Raw genomic sequence first — 9,279 nt, forward strand, 5'->3', positions numbered from 1 at the left:
GCGCAATGATGGTGCCAACTTGGGCCAGTGAAGCAACGTCCTCCACAACTAGACTAAAGAACAAAAGGACATCAACTTGTCTGTTCCCCGTCCCCCAATTCCCCAGCGCTGTTCCCATCCCCCAATTCCCCCATAAAAATCTTTTAAAAAAAAAGTATGTTGTTTTTTCTTTTTCTTTTTTTTTTTCAAGATTTTATTGGGGAATTGAGGGAGAGGAACAGCATTGGGGAATCAGAAGAAGGGGAACAGACAAATTGCTGTCCTTTTGTTCTTCAGTCTATTTGTGGAGGACGTTGCTTCACTGGCCCATGTTGGTATTATCATTGCACTCTTCCCGGGTGAGGCAGTCGCTCGCCAGCCATTGGACAGCTGTTCTTGGAGGCTCATGGCGGTTCACGGCAGCCCCACTGCAGCGTATTCAGTCGCTGGCCACTCAGGTCAGCCCTACTCCAGGTCGAGCTGTTCTTCACAATCTTAGCTGTAGAAGTCGCAGCGTAACTGGCCCATGTGAGAACCGAGTAGACGGCCCTGCTGCATGAGCTCACACTCCCAAGCCAACTCTTAAGCAGCTCAGCCACTTGGCCGGCCCCTAAAAGTATGTTGTTTAATATACACATATTTATGTTTTCTCCTGTTTTCTTTTTGCAGTTGATATCCAATTTCAAAGGGTCATGATCAGAGAATATGCTTGGTATGATTTTAATCTTCTTAAAATTTCTGAGGCTACTTTTATGTCCCAATCTATGGTCTATCCTTAAGAATGTTCCATGTATACTAGAAAAGAATGTATAGTCTGGTGTTCTAGGATGATGTGCTCTATATATGTCAATTATGTCCATTTAATCTAATGTGTCATTTAGAACCGATAGTTCCTCATTTATTTTCTGTTAGGATGATCTATCCTTAGCTGTCAATGATGTATTTAGGTCACTTACTACAATTGTGTTTTGGTCAATTTCTCCCTTTAGTTCTGATAGTAGTTGCTTTGTATATTTCGGTGCTCCCTATTGGGCACATCAATATTGATAACTGTTAAGTCTTGTTGTTTTATTGTCCCCTTTATCATTATGAAATGTCCATCTTTGTCTCCTGTTACCTTTTCTATCCTGAAGTCTGTTTCTTCTAATATAAGTATGGCTACACCTGCTTGTCTCTGAATACCATTTTCTTGGAGTGTCAATTTCTACCCTTTTACTTCGAGTCTGTATTTGTCCTTGTAGGTGAGATGTGTCTCTTGGAGGCAGCATATGGTTGGGGTTTTTTTTAGTTTTTTTATCCAGTCTCCCTCTCTGGGCCTTTTTATTGGTGAATTCAGCCCATTTCCATTTAAGGTGATTAGTGATATATGAGGATGTCCTATCATTCTATCTTTTGTTTTCTGGTAGGATGGTGTCTCAGTTGTTTCTTTGCCTTTTTGTTGCTGTCTGCTATTTCAGTGTGGTGGTATTCTATGATTTTTTCCCTCTATTTTTTTCTTTTTTTATATATATTCTATGATTTTTTTCCCTCTGTTTTTTTTCTTTTTTTATATATGTGGAATTTTTTTTTTGTTTGTTTGTTTTAAGCTGAGCCATCCTGCTACCTGTTGGCAGCTCAGCGGCTGCTCAGCATGGGCTGAACTCGAACCACTGTTGCTCAGAGCTCAAAATCTTGAGCGAGCTCTTAACCAACTGAGCTACTCGGCCAGCCCTGGAATTTTTTTTAACTTTATTGGGGAACAGTGTTCTTTTTCGGGGAACAATGTGTTTTTTCCAGGACCCATCAGCTCCAAGTCAAGTTGTTGTCCTTTAATCTTAGTTGCGGAGGGTGCAGCTCAGCTCTAAGTCTTTGTTTTCATTCTAGTTGCGGGGGAGCACAGCCCACCATCCCATGTGGGAGTTAAGCCAAAATAACCTTACTGTTAAGAGCACGCGCTCTAACCAACTAAGCCAATAGGTCGCCCACTGGCAGCTCAGCTCAAGTCGCCATTTTCAATCTAGTTGCTGAGGGTGCAGTTCAACATCGCATGCAGGAGTTGAGCCTACAGCTTTATTGTTAAGAGCATGTGCTCTGATCAAGTGAACAATGCAGCTGCCCACTAGCAGCTCAGCTGCAACTCAGCTCAAGTCTTTGTCTTTAATCTACTTGCAAATGGCCCAGCTCACTGGCCTATGTGGGAATCAAACTGGCAACCCTGTTGCTCAAAGCACGTGCTCTCACCAAAACTGCTGTTGATCTTTACCCAGCCCAGTTTCCATGACACATGAAGAAAAGCCCAATTAACATGTGCCACACTTGAAACAATGTAGGATAGGTAAGTTTCAAGACAGATAGGACATACTTGTTCATAAGGTACAAAGCCAGATAGCAGGTACAAAAGGTGAGGCCAACCAGACACCTCCTCATGCACATCTGTCAACTTGTGGCCCTTCCTGGGGAGCCCCCAAACCCTTCAGCTGCTGCAGGATTTGGGCCGCCAGCTCAGTTGCCTTTTTTTTTTAAGATTTTATTGGGGAATTGGGGGAGGGAAAAGCATTGGGGAATTGGGGAAGGGGAACAGACAGAAGAACTTTTTTTGGTTCTTCAGTCTAGTTGTGGAGGACGGCGCTTCACTGGCCCATGTTGGTATTATCATTGTGCTCTTCCTGGGTGAGTGAGTCACTCACTGGCCATTGCACGGCCACTCACGGCGGCTCACAGCAGCCACGAAAGCTCATGCCAGCGGCCGGCCAACCCCACTGCAGCCTATGCCATCACTGGCGACTCACGGCAGCCCAGCTCCAGGTTGAGCTGTTGTTCACCATCTTAGCTGTAGAGGAAATAGTGTCACTGGCCCTTATGTGGGATCCGAACCAGGGCCCTGCTTCTCAGAGTTGGCATCCCAAGCTAACTCCTAACCAACATGCCACTCTGCTAGCCCAGCCTCTTTTTTTATGTTATATATTTCAGTTCTGGATTTTTTGAGAGGGTACCATTAAGTTTATGAAAGAGAAAGTCTCATATTTAGAGTATTTTGTTTTCCGCATGCTTCCTTCACTTCCTGTTGCCGGTTCAGACCTTTACTTTCTCCCCTTTTATGTTTTTGTTGTCACAAATTTTCCCTATTTATGATGTGAGTTGATTTCTGAGTTGCAGTAGCAAATTGCCTTTTTCTTCTGTTTTTGTTTTTTATTTTCTTCTTTATCTTATATTTTATGTTCAAGTGTGTAGTGTCCTATTTGCTGTAGGGGTTGCCATTTCCTGCTTCTGTCTTTCTGTTCGTAATACTACTCATGGTTTTGTATGCTTTTCCTTTTTTGTTTCAGGTTGAATAGCCTCCTTCAGTGTTTGTTCTAATGCAGGTCCGTGTAGAAAATTCCCTCAGCTTCTGTATGTCTGAAAGGTTTTTATTTCTCCTGCATATCTAAATGGTATCTTTGTTGAATATATTATTCTTGGTGCATAATTTCCCTCTTTCAGTGGTTTGAATATTTGATTGTACTCTGTCCTGGCTTGTAGAGTTTCTGCTGAAAAATCTGATAATAATCTAATGGGGTTTTCTTTGTAGGTTGCCATCTTCTTTTCCCTGGCTTCCTTGAGGTTTCTTTCTTTTTTGTTAATTTTTTACATCTTCAATACAATGTAATGGTGTCCTTTAATGCACAAAGTATTAATTTAGATGAAGACCAATTTATCTTATTTCATGTTTCTCTCATTTGCTATTGGTGTCATACCTAAAAACCCACTGCCAAATCCAAGGTCATGAAGATTCATCTAAGAATTTTATACTTTTACCTGTTTCATTAATCTCCTAGAGCTCCAATGTCTTGCCTCAGTTTTAACCATCTTCATGTCAAACACCTGCTGAATGAAAGTCCCTAAATGAACACCAGGGTTTTTGTAAGATGGATGTGCAGTGAATGAGGAATGTTTGCTGTTAAATTATCAGGGTCATTACACATTTTAGAGGTAACTATGGAGTGACATCAAAAGAATGGTGGCATGACAGGTCCTCTTGATTTCTCCCATGAAGTTACAACTATTTGAATATTTATAATTCAACAAAAGATGCCCTGTGCAATACACAAAGACATCTGAGAGAACCGAGTGCTGAAACATCTGAAAGTGTGTGAATCGCGCAAACAGGAATAGAGACAGGTGGTGCAGATGCAGCCCAGTCCTCAGCACAGGTCTCAGGAGAGAGGAGGAATCAGGCTGCAGAGGCACTCTGTAGTCCTGACCATTTCTATCTAAGTGTTCAGCATTTAATAATATCTGAACCCAGTAATCAGGGCAGAGTTTTAATACAGAAGTGTGACACCTGTGTTCTAGCAGCTGTTGTTGCCAGGCAGAATACAAAGCCATGGGGGTCTGGCTGCCTTCCTCCACCTTCCCAGAGCTAGCAGCAGGCTCCAGCAGAAACCGTAGTAGTGAGTTGAGTGCTGTAAAAAAGAACCAAACAGAAATTCTAGAGCTAAAGATCTCAATAAAGAAGACTAAAAATGAAATAGGCAGCTTGTGAAACAGAGCTGATAATATGAAAGAAAGAATTAGTGATTTCAATTACAAAAATGTAGAGATGATGCACAGAAAGAAGAGAGAGACTTGAGAAAAACTAAAGAATGAAATAACTCTATAAGAATTATCTGGCTGTATCAGAACAAGCAATATAAGAATATCAGGTATACCACAAGAAGAGAGGGAAAAGGGTACAGAGAGCCTATTCAAACAAATCGTCAGTGAGAACTTCCCAAACCTATGAAAAGAACTGGATCTTCAAATTCAAGAAGGAAACAGCACAGCCAATTATCTCAATTCCAAAATGCATTCTCCGAGGCACATTATATTTAAACTTAAAAATTAATGACAAAAATAATTTTCCAGGCAGCCAGGGAAAAGGAGATGGTAAGCTATAAAGGAATTCCTATGCAATAATCAGATTTTTCAGCAGAAACTCTCAACATTGAAGACAGTGGAATCAAATATACAAACTATTAACAGAAAAGTTACTGGCCAAGAATAATGTACCCATCAAAGCTGTACTTATATTATTACATGAATAAGTAATAAAGAACTTTCCAGACAAACAAAAGCTGATGTAGGGCTGGCCAAGTGGCGAGTTGGTGAAGAGTTGGCTTGGGACTCAACTATGAGCAGCAGGGCCCTGGTTCGGATCCCACATGAGGTCCAGTGACGCTTCGCCCTCTATAGCTAAGATGGTGAACAACAGCTCAACCTGGAGCTGGACTGCCGTGAGTCACTGGCAATGGTGTAGGCTGTATCCCCTGCTGCAGTGGGTGGCCCTGTGCTACTGTGAGTGGCTGGCAGGCAGCATGAGCGGCCGGCTGCTGTGAGCCACCGTGAGCAGTCATGCAATGGTCGGCGAGTGACTGCCTCATCCGGGAAGAGCACAATGATAATACCAACATGGGCCAGTGAAGCAACATTCTCCACAAATAGACTGAAGAACAAAAGGACAGCAACTTGTCTGTTATCCTCCCCCAATTCCCCAACGCTGTACCCCACTCCTAGTTCCCCAATAAAATCTTAAAAAAAAAAAAAGCTGATGGAATTTTCTACCACGTGGCCTGCATTACAGGAAGCACAGAAGTGGGTTATTCTCCCTTAAACTAAGAGACAAAAAGGATGCAAAATTATGAGTAAGATGAATAACAAGCAGATAATGGCAACTACTCTCAGAATAGGGCACTATACACTTAAATATAACATAAAGGTTAAAAAAGGTAAAAATATTTTTAAAAAGACTAAAAGACAATAGCAACTACAATATCAAAAAGAATCACATCATAAATAGGGATAATTTGTGACAACAAAACCATTAAAGTGGTAGGGGTAAACGTCTGAATTTAAAAAGGGAATGGAGATAATATACACGCAGAAAAAAATGACTACTATATATAAATATGTATATCTATCAAGCTATTAATCCATATATCTCTAGCTATATAGATATATAAATATCTATGTAAATATATAGATATCGATATGGATGTAAATATGAAAATTTCTTTTACATCGACTTAATGGTGACCATGCAAATAAAACATGCAGAACTTAAATAAATAACATTTAAAAAAGGAACATAGGAAAAAAATTATAGAATAAGACCAAATTAAAAACATAGGAAGAAATACAAGGGCAAGGAAACAATGGAGACACCGAGCTACCAGGAAAAGAAAGACAAAATGGCTATAGGAAATCCTCATATATCAATAATCACTTTACATCTAAATGAAATGAACTCACCAATTAAAAGACACAGGGTAGGAAATCGAATCCAAAAACAAAACCCAACTACATGTTGCCTTCAAGAGACATGTCTTAGCTCTAAGGACAAATATAGGCTCAATGTGAAGGGATGGATAGTGATACTCCAAGCAAATGGTATCCACAGGAAATTAGGTATAGCCATACTTATATTTGATGAGATAGACTTCAAGGTAAAATAAGGTAACAAGACAAAGACGGGCATTTCTTAATAATAAAGGGGACAGTACATGAAGAATATATAACGCTTGTCAGTATACTTGTATGTTTCTAATTATGGAGCATAAAACATGCAAAGCAACATCTAACAGAAGTAAAGGGAGAAACTTAAACACACCATTGACATATATGGATAGATTATCCAAACAGAAAATCAATAAAGAAATATCAGCCTTCAATGACACATTAGACCAGTGGACCTAACCTGCATTTATAGAGCCATTCATTCCAGAACACCAGATTATACATTCTTCTCTAGTGCACATGAAACTTTCTCAAGGATAGACCATTGTTGGGACACTAAACAAGCCTCAACAAATTTAAGAAGATTTATATCATACCAAGCATATTCTCTGACCACAGTGTTTTCAAATTGGAGATAAAGTGCAAAATGAAAACAAGAAACACAAAAAATATGTAGAGATTAAACAACATGCTACGAAAGAATGACTTGGTCAAACAAGAAATAAAAGGACGGATCAAAATACACAAAGAAAGAAATGAAAAGGCAAATAGAACATATGAAAATTTAGGGGATACTTCAAAAGCAGTAATAAGGGGAAATTTGTATGATTACAGGCCTATCAGAAAAACAAGAAAAATCCCAAATAAACAACATTACATCTTAGAACTAGAATAAATGAAACCCAAGGTCATCAAAAGGAAGGAAAATCATAAAAATTATAGTAGAATTAAAGGAAATAGAGGTCAGAAACACAATAGAAAAGATGAATGCAAGTAAGAGCTGATTCTTTGAAAGGATTAATAAAAATTAATAACCCCCAGCTAGATGCACTAAGGAAAAAAGAGAAAAGAAACAAAATCAGAAATGAAATCAGTGAAGTTATGACAGATACACAAAATACAAAGGATCAGAAAAGATACTATGAAAGACTATATGCCACCAAATTCAATAACCTAGAAGAAACAGACAAGTACTTAGAAATACATATCTTTCCTAGACTGAATCTCAAAGACTGGAAATGTTTAAATAGACTGATCAACAGTAAGGAAATTGAAACAATCATTAAAAACCTCTTCAAAGGGAAAAGTGCAGGACCAGATGACTTCACTAGTGAAGTCTAGCAAACGTTGAAAGATGATTTAATACCTCTCCTTTTGAAGCACTTCTAAAAAATTGAAGAGGCAATATTTCCTATGTCATTTTATGAGTCTAGCATTACTCTAATATTAAAACCTGGGAAGGATAACACACAAAAAAGAAAACGACAGACAAATATCTCTGATGAATACAGATGCAAAAATCCTATAGAAAATCTTGGCAAATCGAGTACAACAATACATTAAAAAGATTACAGCCTTTTACGAAGATGGCGCCGAAAGCGAAGAAGGAAGCCCCTGCCCCTCTGAAAGCCAAAGCCAAAGCAAAGGATTTGAAGGCAAAGAAAGGTGTCCACAGCCACAAAAAAAAGAAGATCCGCACGTCACCCACCTTCCAAAGGCCCAACATGCTGCAGCTCTGAAAGCAGCCTAAATATCCTCGGAAGAGCGCCCCCAGGAGAAACAAGCTTGACCACTATGCCATCATCAAGTTCCCCCTAACTACTGAGTCAGCCATGAAGAAGATAGAAGACAACAACACACTTGTGTTCATTGTGGATGTCAAGGCCAACAAGCACCAGATCAAACAGGCTGTGAAGAAGCCCTATGACATTGACGTGACCAAGGTCAACACCCTGATCAGGCCTGATGGAGAGAAGAACGCATATGTTCGGCTGGCTCCTGACTATGATGCTTTGGATGTTGCCAACAAAATTGGAATAATCAAACTGAGTCCAGCTGGCTAATTCTAAATAGAATTTTTTTTGCTGCACATGTTTCTTTATGTTGATTTCTGGTTGTGCTGGGGGAAGTCCATACTGTGGTACATGCTCATACACAATAAATAATGGGGTTTAAGCAAGAAAAAAAAATCACACATCATGACCAAGTGAGGTTAATTCCAGGGGTGCAAGTATGGTTGAACATACGCAAATCGATCAATGTGATACTCCACATAAACAAATAAAGGATAAAAATCATATGTTCATATGCATACTTGCAGAAAAATCATTTGACAAGCTACAGAATCCATTTGTGATTAAAACACTTAACCAAATGGGTATAGTAGGAACGTACCTCAACATAATAAAGGCCATTTACGGCTAACCCTCAGCTCATGTCATACTTTATGCTGAAAAACTGAAAGCTTTTCCTCTAAGATCACTCACAGGACAATGATGCCCTTTGTTACTCAACATAGTATTGGAAGTGCTGGCCAGAGCAATCTGGCAAGGGAAAGAAATAAACCTCCAAATTGGGAATGAAGAAATCAAATTGCTACTTTTTTTGTAGATGACACATCTCTTTATATAGAAAACCCTAAAGACTCCAACAAAAACTATTCCAAAAAATAAACAAATATAGTATACTTTCAGGATACAAAATCAATGTACAAAAATCTGTTGCATTTCTATATACTGACAGTAAAATTTCTGAAAAAGAATTGAAAAAGAAATCATATCCTTTTTCAATTGCAATAGAATTAATAAAATATCTAGGAATAAACTTGACAAAGAATGTGAAGGATATATACACTGAAAAGTACAAGAGATGAAAAAGAAATTGATGAAGACACAAAGAAATGGAAAGATATCCCCTGTTCATGGATTGGAAGACTCAACATAGTTAAAATGGATATATTACCCAAAGCAATATACAGATTTAATGCAATCCCCATCAAAATCCCAAAGCAATATACAGATTTAATGCAATCCCCATCAAAATCCCAGTGGCGATTTTAAAAAAAAATCT

General features: G+C 38.9%; 1 pseudogene; it reads left to right on the forward strand.

Moving 5' to 3' along the window:
* Nucleotides 1-7,796: 7,796 nt before the first annotated feature.
* LOC109372473 (60S ribosomal protein L23a pseudogene) lies at nucleotides 7,797-8,273 on the forward strand (annotated as a pseudogene).
* The last annotated feature ends 1,006 nt before the right edge of the window (nucleotides 8,274-9,279 follow it).

This window comes from Hipposideros armiger, unplaced genomic scaffold (assembly GCF_001890085.2).
Source record: "Hipposideros armiger isolate ML-2016 unplaced genomic scaffold, ASM189008v1 scaffold_639, whole genome shotgun sequence".
NCBI lineage: Eukaryota > Metazoa > Chordata > Mammalia > Chiroptera > Hipposideridae > Hipposideros > Hipposideros armiger.